Consider the following 14,254-nt stretch of genomic DNA (forward strand, 5'->3'; position numbering starts at 1 on the left):
GAGTAAACTTTCACCTCCAACAAAGACATAATGAAGAAAGATCCAGAAGCAAAATGCAGCTCCATGCAAGTGAACTTCTGAGATGGAATTTTTGGTACAGGAGGTTGAGCAATGTCTACAAGGATGCATAAAATTAATTCAGAGGCTAAAGTCCACCCCTCCTGACCTCCTAGCAACACCTCCTTGAGTCAGCCTTAGATACCTGCATTCCAATGAAACACAGAAATGCCACTCCTTTTGAAAAGAATTTAGAGCACATACATATAGTTTTTTCCCTATCAGACGCCTTTCCAGCTGTAGAGTGTCTTAAGGGAAGGTAAGATTAATCTGAGGAATAATTAATTAACTGCAAACAGCTTTGATATCACTGTATTAATTACTGAAAAGAAGAAAATAGCCAAGTACTTTGGCTTTTCAGTACTTCAAGAACTCCCCAGCACTGGCTAGAAGCTCATTGCTCTGGTCACCACAGAAAGGTCAGGGCTGGCCCAAGGACAGACTATGAGGGTAGCCAAGTGTATCCTGTTTACAGAAATTGGTACTGAGGGTACCTTCAGTCAAGGCCTGATGAATGAATGACATCCAGTCTGTCCCTTTTTTTCTCCCCTGCCAGCAAAACTCAGAATTCCTATGCCTTATCCCCATTTTCTATCAGAGTGATTCCTATCTAAACAAACAAACAGACCAGATTTCCAGAAAAGATGACACACCAATCAATGCCTCTTACTATGCATTTATGTCAATTTGCATCCTCTAAATGTGACTTTTTCTCAGTCCCCACAACATGCCAAGTACATGGATGGTTTTATGCACATCTCCTCTGTCCTCAGCCACTGGAAGCTCTGAAGCCACTTCCACAGAGTATAGACCAGGATTCAAAATCAGGCAGGTCTGTCTGATTACAATTAGCATGGATATCAAGATCCCTCTTAGTGGCTGGGAAAAGGTCAGGGGTGGACTGGCGGCGGAGGTGGGCAGACATGACCCCAGCCAGCAGGCTGTGGGGAAGGAAATTTTACGTGCGACCTATGTCCCCCTCCCTGCTTGACAATCCCACCCAACAGTGTTTCTATTTCTCTATGTCCCTCCCAACCGGATCAGCGTTGACCTGTTCAAAAGAAGGGAATATTGGTTGCGATTTCGCACTTAACAGGTCTCTGACTTTGCTGAGTGATTCAGCAGGATCCTGGCAAAATACATCAAGCTCACTCAAGGACTGCTGCCTTCTGCAGAATTCCTGTCTTCGCAAGAGCTCTCTGCGTCACGCTGACTCCTCCCCTGCAGCCTGCCTGTGTCTCCTGGTGGGTAGACGATCGCATTCAAAAGGCCCCAAGTGACTGCCTCCATCAGAGGAAAAAGGTGAGGAGCAAGTGGCACGTTGGACTCTTTCCTCACCCAGAGACCTGACATGCAATTTTGGAACTGTACCCAGGGAACTGCAAATGGACAGCAGACAGCCACCAAGAGTCACAAGGACTCCCCCCACTGTTCCCACGGGTATAAGGTTGTCCTCCAGAAATGAGGAAATCGGTGCCTGATAGATCAAAGCAGACACTCTGTGTGACCTTGCGGCATAGGCCTGTGTCCTCTATACTGGCACAGAATCCTCTTATGTCCCCTGTCATATGCTGAGTTGTGTCATGTCAGGGCCATCCAGTAGACAGGGAAAGCCTCCAGTCAAGAAGCCTGTCCTAATATTCATCCACATATTAATTACCCCTCTCATACCGTGGTGCTTGACACACTTTAAGAAAACAGTCTTCTCCCCTAATCCAATAAGGCTAAATGTAATTGATAAAAAGAATTAATATGGATAATGAAAGGCAGCAGTGGAAACAGGAGGAAAGTGAAAAAGACATGTTGGTTGTCAATACCTATCCCAGCACCAGATAAAGGAGAAAAAAATCTTATCCTGAAGATTCCACGCCTCCTACCCTGAGGTGGGGGGGGGGGCATGTCAAGAGTGAAGTTTAAGGTCAATACTCCAGTTTCAGGTATCCATAAATACCCAAACACCTCCTTTTTGCTCTGACTCCCGGAGGCTCTAGGAGGCACCTGCTGGTGGTGTGAGTCCTCACGCACTCTGTCAACGGGAGCAGGTGAGCTATGTCACCAACAAAAACATCCACTCAGTCCACTAGTTGCATCTGTGAGTGGAGCTTCATAGGGTGGGAAGAAGTCTGTTTATACAATTTCTGTGAGTTTTGATGAAAGTCAATCTCCTAGAGTTTGGTCAACTTTAGGACACCTGAAAGTGAGTTTCTGAAGTTGAAAGCCTATTAGAGAGCTGACACTGACCTATGACAAGGCCATCAGGTAAATGGCACCTTTAAGAACCTCCTGGATACCTCCTGACCTTCCATACCTCTAGAGTGAGGCTTCTTAACCTCAGCACAATTGACCTTTTGGGGCCAGATGATTCCTTCTGGTGAAGGCAGTCCTAGGCAAGGTAGGGTGGTTGGCAGCATCCCTAGCCCCAACCCACTAGATGCCAAGTAACAACAACCAAAAATGTCTCCAGATATTGCCCAGTGTCCCTTGTGGAGCAAAATCATCCCCAGTTGAGAATCAACACTCGATAAGTAAAACAAAAGGACTTCAGGTAACTTCTTGGGAGCCGGAAGGTCAGAAAGCTCAGAACACCACATCATATTAGTACCTCTGCTGATCAGGGCTGGAGAAGGTCCCCCAACACTTGCGCCTTTAGAATTTAGTCGTGACATTTCATGTCATGGTATCAGACAACCAAAACTTTTAGAATGAGGAGAGATAAAAAGCAAGTTTAACCTTTTGTAGAAACTCAAAACATGTTTCACATGAGTGTAAAGGCTATTGTTGATTTTCTCCCAGAGGGGCTGTCTGAATTGTTTCCTAACATTTTCAATCCCAGAATGATATACGGTGATGCACTAATAGTTTTAGCTCTGCAGCTTGCTGCAGCGTTCTGCAATAGTGCTGATCCTACTGAATACACCAGCCCCTGGACAGAGCTCCAGTCTTGTGGAAACTCATTAATGTCCCAGGGAAAAGGCAAATACATGTCAGTTTGGTAGTCTTGCCACTATTCATCAATCACAGACCAATTTTCAATAAAACCTGAGAGTAATGGAATTAGAGGAAATTCCACCCTACTTCTAACTTGCTTAGCTAATGAGAATTGCCATCCAGAGTTTTGCTTAAATAATATTAAAATATCTCAGTCAGACTGCCACAATTGGGTTTACTGTGCTAGAAAAATTATACTGATATTTAAATCCTATAATCCAAAGCAATCAGATTAAAGCAACACCTTCCAGTTGATTCAGACAGTGGATTACTAAGAATATCCCTGAACTACATACTTTTTCAAAACTATCAAATTTCAAGAAGTACCTTAAGTTAATATCCTTAAATTAACATGATTTTCTTATCTATCCCATGGGGAAAAAATGAAAACTTCTCAGAGTCTAATATATTCAGGGATTAAAAATAAATTTATAGAGGTTCTGATTTTCAGTGAGAAAGCTAGTAAGTGCTTTCTAGAGCAAAGTCTGTAGATTATATTTGAAAGGTTAATATAAATGACATTTCTCTCTACTATTCAGACTGTGACTGCAACACCATCTCCAGAAAGCCCAAAGGCTTGTATCATGGGTAACAAAACACCACCCTCCCCAGGGTTCTGTGTTTCTAGACAACCTCCCTGGGGGGACAGTAGGGAACAGCATGCATCCTGCTGAGTCACCTCACCAAGACAATCTACAATCAGGCCAGGAGCTGCCCTGGGGAGGTGTGTCCCATGGAAGAGGAACGCCACAACACAGCCACTTACCCCAGTCTGGTCACCCCTGAGTGCTGGCAGGGCTCTGAGGTCACCCTAGTAGCCAAATGACTGCCACCATTCCACCAGCCCCTGGAAGGAGCAGTCTTGATTTGGGCTGAAGGCAGAAAACAGGCGTACTTGGGGGCCTGTGTCCCAGCCCTAGCCTCTTACACCCCCGTGTCATGAACAAGGATGTATCAAACAACTACACTGATGCACTGATAGAAAGCCAGCAGCTTTGGAGGGTACAAGAAAAATGGACATCATGCAGTGATAATAGCAGTGTCAACCACTTCAGGGAAACCTTCCCCCCGAGGACACTACAGCAATGTGAATCTAGAAATCCCACTGCTTCACACTTCCAAATGTATCCTTAGGAGACGACTCAGACAAATGTTCAAAGATGTATGTACAAGGATATTCCGTGCGTCATTAATTATTCATAAGAGTAAAAAGTCAGAGGCAACCTAAACGTCCATCAAAAAGGGAATGGTTAAGTAGGTTTGAGGCAGCCACGCAATGGGGTACACATAAGCATAGCACCTCTCCCTGCTCTGAACCCATGCAAGTCCCACCACACTCCTACAAAGTACTGTTTTGACTGCACTCACTTCAAAGATGCAGTAAATGGAAAATAGAGAAGTTAACTGACTCTCCAGGGTCAATAGCTATGAAGTGATGGTTTCATGATTGAATCCAAACAATGCTTTGAAGCCATTCTCTTATCCACTGTTCTCCCTGGCTGCAGACCTGGGGGAAACAGTCACAATATACCAAGTCAAAAGTAATAATAATGATGATGCAATAGATGGTATGATCCTATCATTGTCAAATGTGCCTGAAATTTTATAGTAAAAAAAATATCTATTTGATTATACCATGAAGTCATACAGATGCATTCTCTCTGGATGATGGAATTTGGAGGGTTTTTTGCCTTCTACTGTGCACCTTCTCAACCTCATGTGAGTTTCTTCAAATGAGTAGGTGGTATAAAATACCTAGGAAATAGCTAATTCTATCTAGAAAGGTAAAAGGGCATAAGCAGCCTTGGTAGTATTTGAGCAGGAGGAGAGTGGGGAAAGACAAATATCAGGTGAACTTACAGATTGGCGAGACTCAGAATCCTCAGCCAAGGTGCTCCTGGGTCATGTGTAGAAATCATGAGCTTCTTTCTTTTTCATTCACCCAGAGATGCTTTACAGCAGGCACTATCCTGGGAAGATGGAGACCAAAAGACAACATGGGTCTTGCCCTCAGAGATCATGGGAGCTCAGAAGGGCTGACAGGGGGGTAAACAGGCAAATATATAACTGAGATGTGAAGTGGAGTGTGTCATCTCTGTGAGGAAGGTACAGAGAAGGAGCCACCATAGTTCAGAGGCAGTCAATTGTCCCTTAGAACAAAGGCATAAGAGTAGGGTCCCTGCGTGAAAAGGTTGGGTGTGATCAGGTAAAGGGGACAGGTAAGGGTAAGAAGGTTCTCTCCAAGGAGGGGAAGGAACACATGCAAGATGCCAAACCAGAAAGCCTGTGGGATGTACAGGAGGCAGAAGGGAGGTGAGCTTGGCTCCGATGGAGACCTGTGACCTAGAGATGTTTAGACTCTTGCTTCTTAGACTACAGAGAGCTCTGCCTATACTGGCCACACCTTTGTGAGCCAGGATGAGAGGTACTTCTGGGAGAAGGGTCTTGACTGCCTGAGCCAAGTTGCCAACATCCCAAGTCTCCCGAAATGTTTAGCCACAGGAACCAGATAAACAAATACCTCTTGGAGTTACCTCGGGTCCCTAGGGTGTCTGAAACATGAGAAGCCACCATTGTAGGCACCATTCCACCAGGAATTCCAGGATCTGAAACAGCTGGCAGGGAACCCCAGTGGTTTGAGGGACAATGCAGACAAGAACAGAAACATCCCACTTCACTTTTGGATCCCACTGAATTTGCTCTCTACTTTACAGAGCAGTGGTCTGTAGAGAGAATTCAGGAAGTCCTGGAAATTACATGGGGGAAATATCTTTATTTTCACTAATCTCCAACTGAAACTGAACATTCCTTCCATTACAAAAGTGGGCCTGGGGGCTGGGGTTGGGGCTCAGTGGCAGAGTGCTTGCCTAGCATGTGTGAGGCACTGGGTTTGATTCTCAGCACCACATATAAATAAATAAAATATTTTTTAAAAACCTGTGGGTCTGGTCCAGGGTAGTATTAGTAGTAACCACAAATTTGCAGCAGTAGACGTTTCAACATAATTCTATATCCTGTCATTTATTACTGAAATCTCAAAAGTTACACCACTTATAAGTGGTGTGACTTTGGACCCACAGTAAGGAGTCCAAGGTGTTCAAAGACGTGTGTACATCACACAGCCACTGACCCCAGCCTGGTCACCCCTGAGACTTGAGAGGGCTCTGCGTCACCCTACTGGCCCAAATGACCCACCATTCCACTGGTCCCAGGAAGGAACTGTCCTGGTTGGAGCTGTAGATGGGAAACAGGCAGGCAAATGGGCACCCTTGGAGGCCCAAGACCCAGCCTCCTCTACTGACCTACCACTGGATCTTATTTAATGAAATAATAAAGAAGCATGCACACTGCTCAATCATAAACTGGATTGACTATTTTGACAATGCATCTCAATACAATCAGATTGCTTTATATTCTGTGGCTTTCATGTTTTGCATTTAAAAACACTATCTGAAAAATGGTCCTTGGGGCGGGGACACTAAAGGGGAAGTTAATCCCTCAGCAAGAGTCCTATTAATATGTAAGTCACATTGTGTCACTCCTGTGCCAACCCTCTAGCAACTTCCACCTCAGAGGCCAAGCTCCCCTCCCCTCCCGACGTCACTTGGGGGGTCTCATCTCCTGCTCTTCTTGCCCTCCTCTCTCGACTGGCACAGGACTCCAGGCCAATCCTCAGTCCTGCCAGTGAGGCCCATCCCTGCCTCAGAGCCTCCGCTCCAACTGGTCCCTCTGCCCGATGGTTGTATCTTGGTGACTGCATGGCTTCCTTTCTCACTTCCTCCAGGCTTTACTTGAAAGACATGTTCTCTGAGCTGGGGACATAGCCCAGTTGGTAGGGTGCTTGCCTTCCATGCACAAGGCTCTGGGTTCAATCCTCTGAAGCATACACACAAAAAAGATGGAGATGTCACTACCTCCCCAAACTCCTATTCCTTTCCCCATTTGATTTTTATTTTTTTTTAATTTTTATTGTTGGTTGTTCAAAACATTACATAGCTCTTGACATATCATATTTCACACTTTGATTCAAGTGGGTTATGAACTCCCATTTTTACCCCGTATACAGATTGCAGAATCACATCGGTTACACATCCACTGTTTTACATATTGCCATACTAGTATCTGTTGTATTCTGCTGCCTTTCCTATCCTCTACTATCCCCCTCCCCTCCCCTCCCCTCCCATCTTCTCTCTCTACCCCATCTACTGTAGTTCATTTCTCCCCCTTGTTTTTTTTCCCCTTTCCCCTCACTTCCTCTTGTATGTAATTTTGTATAACCCTGAGGGTCTCCTTCCATTTCCATGCAATTTCCCTTCTCTCTCCCTTTCCCTCCCACCTCTCGTCCCTGTTTAATGTTAATCTTCTTCTCATGCTCTTCCTCCCTACTCTGTTCTTAGTTACTCTCCTTATATCAAAGAAGACATTTGGCATTTGTTTTTTAGGGATTGGCTAGCTTCACTTAGCATAATCTGCTCTAATGCCATCCATTTCCCTGCAAATTCCATGATTTTGTCATTTTTTAATGCAGAGTAATACTCCATTGTGTATAAATGCCACATTTTTTTATCCATTCATCTATTGAAGGGCATCTAGGTTGGTTCCACAGTCTTGCTATTGTGAATTGTGCTGCTATGAACATCGATGTAGCAGTGTCCCTGTATTATGCTCTTTTTAGGTCTTTAGGGAATAGACCGAGAAGGGGAATAGCTGGGTCAAATGGTGGTTCCATTCCCAGCTTTCCAAGAAATCTCCATACTGCTTTCCAAATTGGCCCCACCAATTTGCAGTCCCACCAGCAATGTACAAGTGTACCCTTTTCCCCACATCCTCGCCAGCACTTGTTGTTGTTTGACTTCATAATGGCTGCCATTCTTACTGGAGATGGTATCTTAGGGTAGTTTTGATTTGCATTTCTCTAACTGCTAGATATGGTGAGCATTTTTTCATGTACTTGTTGATTGATTGTATGTCCTCCTCTGAGAAGTGTCTGTTCAGGTCCTTGGCCCATTTGTTGATTGGGTTATTTGTTTTCTTATTGTTTAATTTTTTGAGTTCTTTGTATACTCTGGATATTAGGGCTCTATCTGAAGTGTGAGGAGTAAAGATTTGTTCCCAGGATGTAGGCTCCCTATTTACCTCTCTTATTGTTTCTCTTGCTGAGAAAAAACTTTTTAGTTTGAGTAAGTCCCATTTGTTGATTCTAGTTATTAACTCTTGAGCTATGGGTGTCCTATTGAGGAATTTGGAGCCCGACCCCACAGTATGTAGATCGTAGCCAACTTTTTCTTCTATCAGACGCAGTGTCTCTGATTTGATATCAAGCTCCTTGATCCCTTTTGAGTTAACTTTTGTGCATGGCGAGAGAAAGCGATTCAGTTTCATTTTGTTGCATATGGATTTCCAGTTTTCCCAGCACCATTTGTTGAAGATGCTATCCTTCCTCCATTGAATGCTTTTACCCCCTTTATCAAATATAAGAAAGTTGTAATTTTGTGAATTGGTCTCTGTGTCCTCTATTCTGTACCATTGGTCCACCTGCCTGTTGGTACCAGTACCATGCTGTTCCCATTTGATTTTTAATCCTGAGTCTTTATCACTCCTTAAATACATAGAAATATGTATTTTCATTTTTTATATAGTTGTTTTTTCCTTTCTTCTACGTGAACTCTGGGAGGCAGAGATTTTTCTGCTTTATACACCACTGTATTCCAAGTGCCTAGAACCTCATCTAGCTAGCACACAGTAAGACCTTAAACATTATTTGTTGGATCAATTAATGAGTTGATTGACATCTGTCATGACACTCAGCTCCTGGCTCCTTCCATTCATGTTAAATCTTAAAGTCTCTCTGACCCATTGCAGTAATTGAGAGAAAAGAAAAATCATAACAAATGTGCTTTTGAAATTGTGATCACCCAAGAAAAGTAGCTTAATTATTAACCACCAGCAGATGGGAGATATATATTTTTTTTCTTTAACAAAGAGAGCTGTATCAAAGATGGAATAGTTCACACACACACACACACACACACACACACACACACACACATCCCACATTATTAAATCCAAGTATATTGTAAAACAAATACTAAAAAAAAAAAATTGGAAAAATTGGGGATATGGTTTAAATCCAAGAAAAGCACCCTGGCCTAGACTGCAACAGAAGTGGTGCTAGGTAATGAGACCATCCCACAGACCCCACCAGGCAAGTGACAAAAGGAAGTGAGAGCAAAGGAACTCACAAGTAAATGAGGTGACAAATCACCGCTTGGTCACTTCTCCATTCACCTGCTGATGCTAAAATGCAAAGTTACTCCCATTTAAGGGACCGCTGCTTGCTGTAGTAAAGTCACATTTATTGGCCAAACACATTTAAAATCAGAAGGGCTGTCTTGGCAGCAAGGAATAAAAAGCACCTAATTTCATTTTAAAACCTAAAGGGTTTTGTTTTAATAAGAACAGCCTCTTCTTTGGGGATAATCTACCAACCAAGGCTAAGACTGGATTTTTTGTCACTCTTATAAAATGTAAGTCAAGCACAAATAAATAAATACTATTTTATGTCACAAACACACACACACACACACACACACACACACACACACACACACACATATATATACATACATATATATACACCCACATATATGTGTGTGTATGTATATCCTGATATATATGTCATCCTGATGTATATATGTATATATAGGCACATATATACATACATATATATACATGTATGTGCGTGTGTAGAGAGAGAGTATATATATATACTCCACTCACACATTGTAAAATGTCAGAAAACAAAGTTTCCCAACCCAAATTCTTCATTGCAGCACGGCTTCTCAAGACGAGTTTCTCCCAGCACCCCGCCAAGTGTTTTCGCGAAGGGCATCCTAAAAGGCACACTTCCCAGTCTACATCTGACTTAACTGTCCACAGCATTTGCCCCCCCATCTCCCCACCCCTGCAATTAACTACCACCACTCGCTCTTGCTTCTCCCACTTGTCTGATTACTCATTTTTAGTTCCCTGTGAAACTCTACTTCCTCTGCCCAAGTCTTAAATCTGAGTCTACAAATTAAATATCTTCAGGGACCAAGAAGCTGCCCAAAATGAGAGAAGGAGGAAGACACCTGGCTACTGGAACGCGCTGGGGAGTACCAGCTGGCTGACAGGACCTGGCTGCTGACTGCCATCCCTCATTTATGGGCATCAGGTGGTCAGATCACCCGATTTGTCAAGAACACCCACAAATCTTATTTTTATGGGCGCTTTCCCAGTTTTTTAAATGCTGGCACTATTGTTTCGCATGTGCTAATACTGTAGGCCAAACCAAAGAAACCCACAGCCTGGATACAATCTGCTGGCCTCCAGATTGTGGTCTTCACCCCCCACCTCACCCCACGTTTCCTCCTGTCCCTCTGCTCTTCTCCCTGGCCAGTGCCATCTAACCCCATGTAATTATGGAGCCCAGGTGTCTGTCTCCAACCCAGACCTCCCTCTTACATTCTGGACTCCTACAACTGCCTGCTGAACATGTCCATTTGAATGTCCCATTAGGACTTTAAAATAAACATACCCAAAGCTTCCCTTTGTCCTCTATTCCCACTGCACCTGCCTCCCAACCCAAACACCTGGAGATCATGTCAGAGTCCTCCCAGGTCAGCTGACACCCAGCCAGCAGCAAGGATGGGCAAAGACACATCCCCAAGACCTCTCCCACCACTTCTTTTCTCTGTTCCTCCTCCTCCCCCACTTCAGTCCAGATACTGGGTGTTTTGGCACTCATTCTCTACAGTAGACTCCTTACTGTCTCCCTTGCTTAGGCCTATCTGCATTTCCTACTCCCACGTTCTCCTTCATACCAAGCAGGCTGGATTACGCTCTATTGCACATGCACCAGCTGAAAGTCCTCTGATGGCCCCCTTGGCCTTCAGCATAAACTCTGGATTAAGGATGCATGAGTCAGAATGCCAGCCTCACCTCTATCTGATCTTGGGCAAGCTGCTGAAGTTCTCTGCCCCTCAGTTCCTCTTTAAAGCATGGATACTAAATATCACCTACCAAATGGGGTAGTTATGAAGATTAAAAATGAGATGATACAAATAAAACTATCTGTGCTACAGACACAGTAGGTGATCGATTAAGTGTCAGCTCTTACTATTACTCTTCATCCATTATGCTTGCCTGGCACAACTCAACTCAAGTTCTAGAACCAAGACAACTTAATTGAAATTCCTCAAGGGCCCCAATTTCCCATGGTTCCAGGTCCCTATACTTGTTTTGTCTGTTCAGAATGCCCTCAGACTCAGCTCTACGATATTTTCTAGGACCAATCCCTGAATCCAGGCCCCTCCTAGGGTCCTACCCACTGTGCCTGCCTTGCCACAGTTTTTAACTTGTTCCACTACAACAGAACAATTTCCTCACTCTCTCCACACTGCACTGGGAACTCTGCAAGGGTAGGGCCTTGTTCTCTCAATCTTTGTGTCTTTAATATCCTGCAAGAAATAATGAAGGTGTGAATGAATGAATGGCTTCTTGAATCTCCAGATCAACCTGGAGAGGCAGGCATCCTCATGATTTACCACTGATGAGTAAGAAAAGTGAGGTTCAAGATGGTTGAGTACAGAGCAGAGTTGGTGAGGCCAGAGCTCACCAAGGGCCTTGCTGCAGGTCGGGGAGTCACACTTTTATTTCAGGCTCATGCCCCTGAAATAAACTTTCCTTCAGTCTTGTCCTCCTAAATGAGTGTGGGAACAACATCAATGGCTTTGTATCACCTCCCGTCCTTTCTGTTAGGAGCTACCAGACTCTGCAAAGCATTAGGGACAGACAGAAGAGTCCTGAGCTCACTTGTATAAACATGTGCATTCTGGCATTGTGATAGTGTCTGTCCCAAAGTGATTATTCTAAGAAAACATTGTATGGTGTTTACTTGATGCTGTACAGTGCTGGATAAATGCTATTATTACTCTCATTCTGCAAACAAGGAAACTGAGGCCACAGTCAGAAAGAGATTCAGACCCACAGATAAAGGCACAGGCTCAGTACCCAGCCAATCTTCCACTTCCTCGCTAAGTTATTAAAAGTCTTCTCTGAGGTTTCCTCATCTGTCTTTGACAGAAAAACAGATGATAGATAGGTAGATAGATAGATAGATGTAACAAAATAACCATTGCATACAAGGACAAGATGACAATAGAATTTTCATCCATAAAAGTTGTGAAGAATCTCCATCTGTCTCTGTGAATATTAAATGGATTAATATATACATCACATTTATAACAGTGTCTGATGCATTATGTAAGTGCTCCATCAACACTTAACTATTTTTATCACTAATACTGCAAGAGTCCTGAGTTAGGACTAGTCCTAAGTGAATAAGAACTGGAATCCTAAGTATTTAGGAAGTGTCTCCATTTATTTGATGCTAATTTGACCCACTCCAGGTAGACACAGAAGCAGGACCCTACAGTAATACTGGGAAGTAACTAAGTTGGTCTGCAGAGACATACTTTCCCTCTGTCCTTTCAGGACATCCCTGGCTCCGTTTCTGCAGATACACCCTTGTGCTCTCTCCCTGTTCCCCTTTGAACCCAGCAGGAAAGGCTACTTTAGATTCTGGTATGAAGTAAGGCCTTCGGACATTCCCTACATCTATTGGGGTTCTTGGAATACAAGCAACAACTGCTGTGGCTAACGCAAATGAAATTTTTTCAGAAGGCTACATGAAGCTCCTAGAATCTAAAAGAAGGCCAAAGAACCATACCTGAAATAAGAAAGACCCAAGGTCCTTCTGAAGGGTCTGGAAGTCACTCAATTAACAAAGCTCATGACTGGCTAAGCCCATGCCACCCGTCCACCTAATGGCTATATTGGAGCATGGAAAAGAAGCTGGCAGAAAGAATGGAACCTCCAGGGACATCCTTAGCAGGTACTATCCTGACAAGACAATATTAAGTAGGGCCAGGGACAATTACCCCAAGGAAATTTGGAGACTTTAGGAAGAGGAAACACACATGGGACCAAAAATTCCATTCAAAAAGAAGAAAGGAAGGGAGGGAAGGAGGGAGGGAAATAGAAGTCTAGAGAATTTCAGACACTGAGGAGCAGAGGACCCTCTCCCGTACCCACAAAAATCACACCAGCAGTTGAGCAGTGGCACCGACTTATCTCCCTTCTCACTAATAATGCCGATTCCCTTTTCACGGGAGTCAGTAGAACTTTCTAAACCACAAGTCAAAGTATCCTCCAGCATCTCAAGGGCAGAGTCTAAACTCCTTAGACATTAAGCAGGAGCATTCCGTCCTGCCTCTCTGTCCGCAGCATCCACCCACCTGCTCCTCACTCGGCTGCCTCAGTCCCGTTGACTGACTGTCATCCCCAGCCACACCATGCACTTTCCCTGCCAAACCTCACTGAGGCTGCTCCCTCAGGAGGGCCTCTTCTTTCCCCTTCTTTTCCAGGTAAGTCAAGTTCTGTCTTCAAGAAATCAGCTCAAATATCACCTCTCTCAGGACGCTTTCAGTGCACTCCTTTATCCCATCAACACACACACACACACACACCTAATACTAAATAGGGACCTCTCCTTTGCACTTGCAGAATGCCATTTCTTAGCAATATCCCTGACATAGAGTGATATCAGTGGCTGATTCATGGTAGATAAGTGGGAGATGTCTGGTGGAAACATGACTAAATGAATGTTCCACTTACAAAACAAGGGTTTTCCTGCTCAAAATGGAGTGGAAAGGGTTGCCTGGGAGGTGCCTTCCCACCATATTGCTTTCCTGGGGGCTCAGGACACTGTGATGAGATCTACCACTAGTTGTCATAGTCTATTTTCTGCTTCTGGAACAAAACACCTGAGACGGGTTATTTATATAGAAGTTTATTTAGCTCACAGTTCTGGAGACCTGGGAGTCCAAGAGCATGGTGCCAGATCTGTGAGGGCCCTCCTGCTGCATGACGACATGGGGGAGGGCATCACACAGTGAGGCAGAGCAAGTACGCCAGCTCAGGTCTGTTCCTCTTCTTACACAGTCACTAGTGCCATCCTGGGAGTTCATCCTCATGCCTCATGCAGTCCAAATGACCTCCCAAAGCCCTCACATCCAAATACCAACACATGAATTTTAGTCAGATTTCCCACCCTCTTAATGTCATCAAAGTTGCAGCCAAATTTCAACACATGAAATTTTGGGAG

Source organism: Spermophilus citellus (genome assembly GCF_964194105.1).
Source record: "Spermophilus citellus genome assembly, chromosome: 13".
Classification (NCBI taxonomy): Eukaryota; Metazoa; Chordata; class Mammalia; order Rodentia; family Sciuridae; genus Spermophilus; species Spermophilus citellus.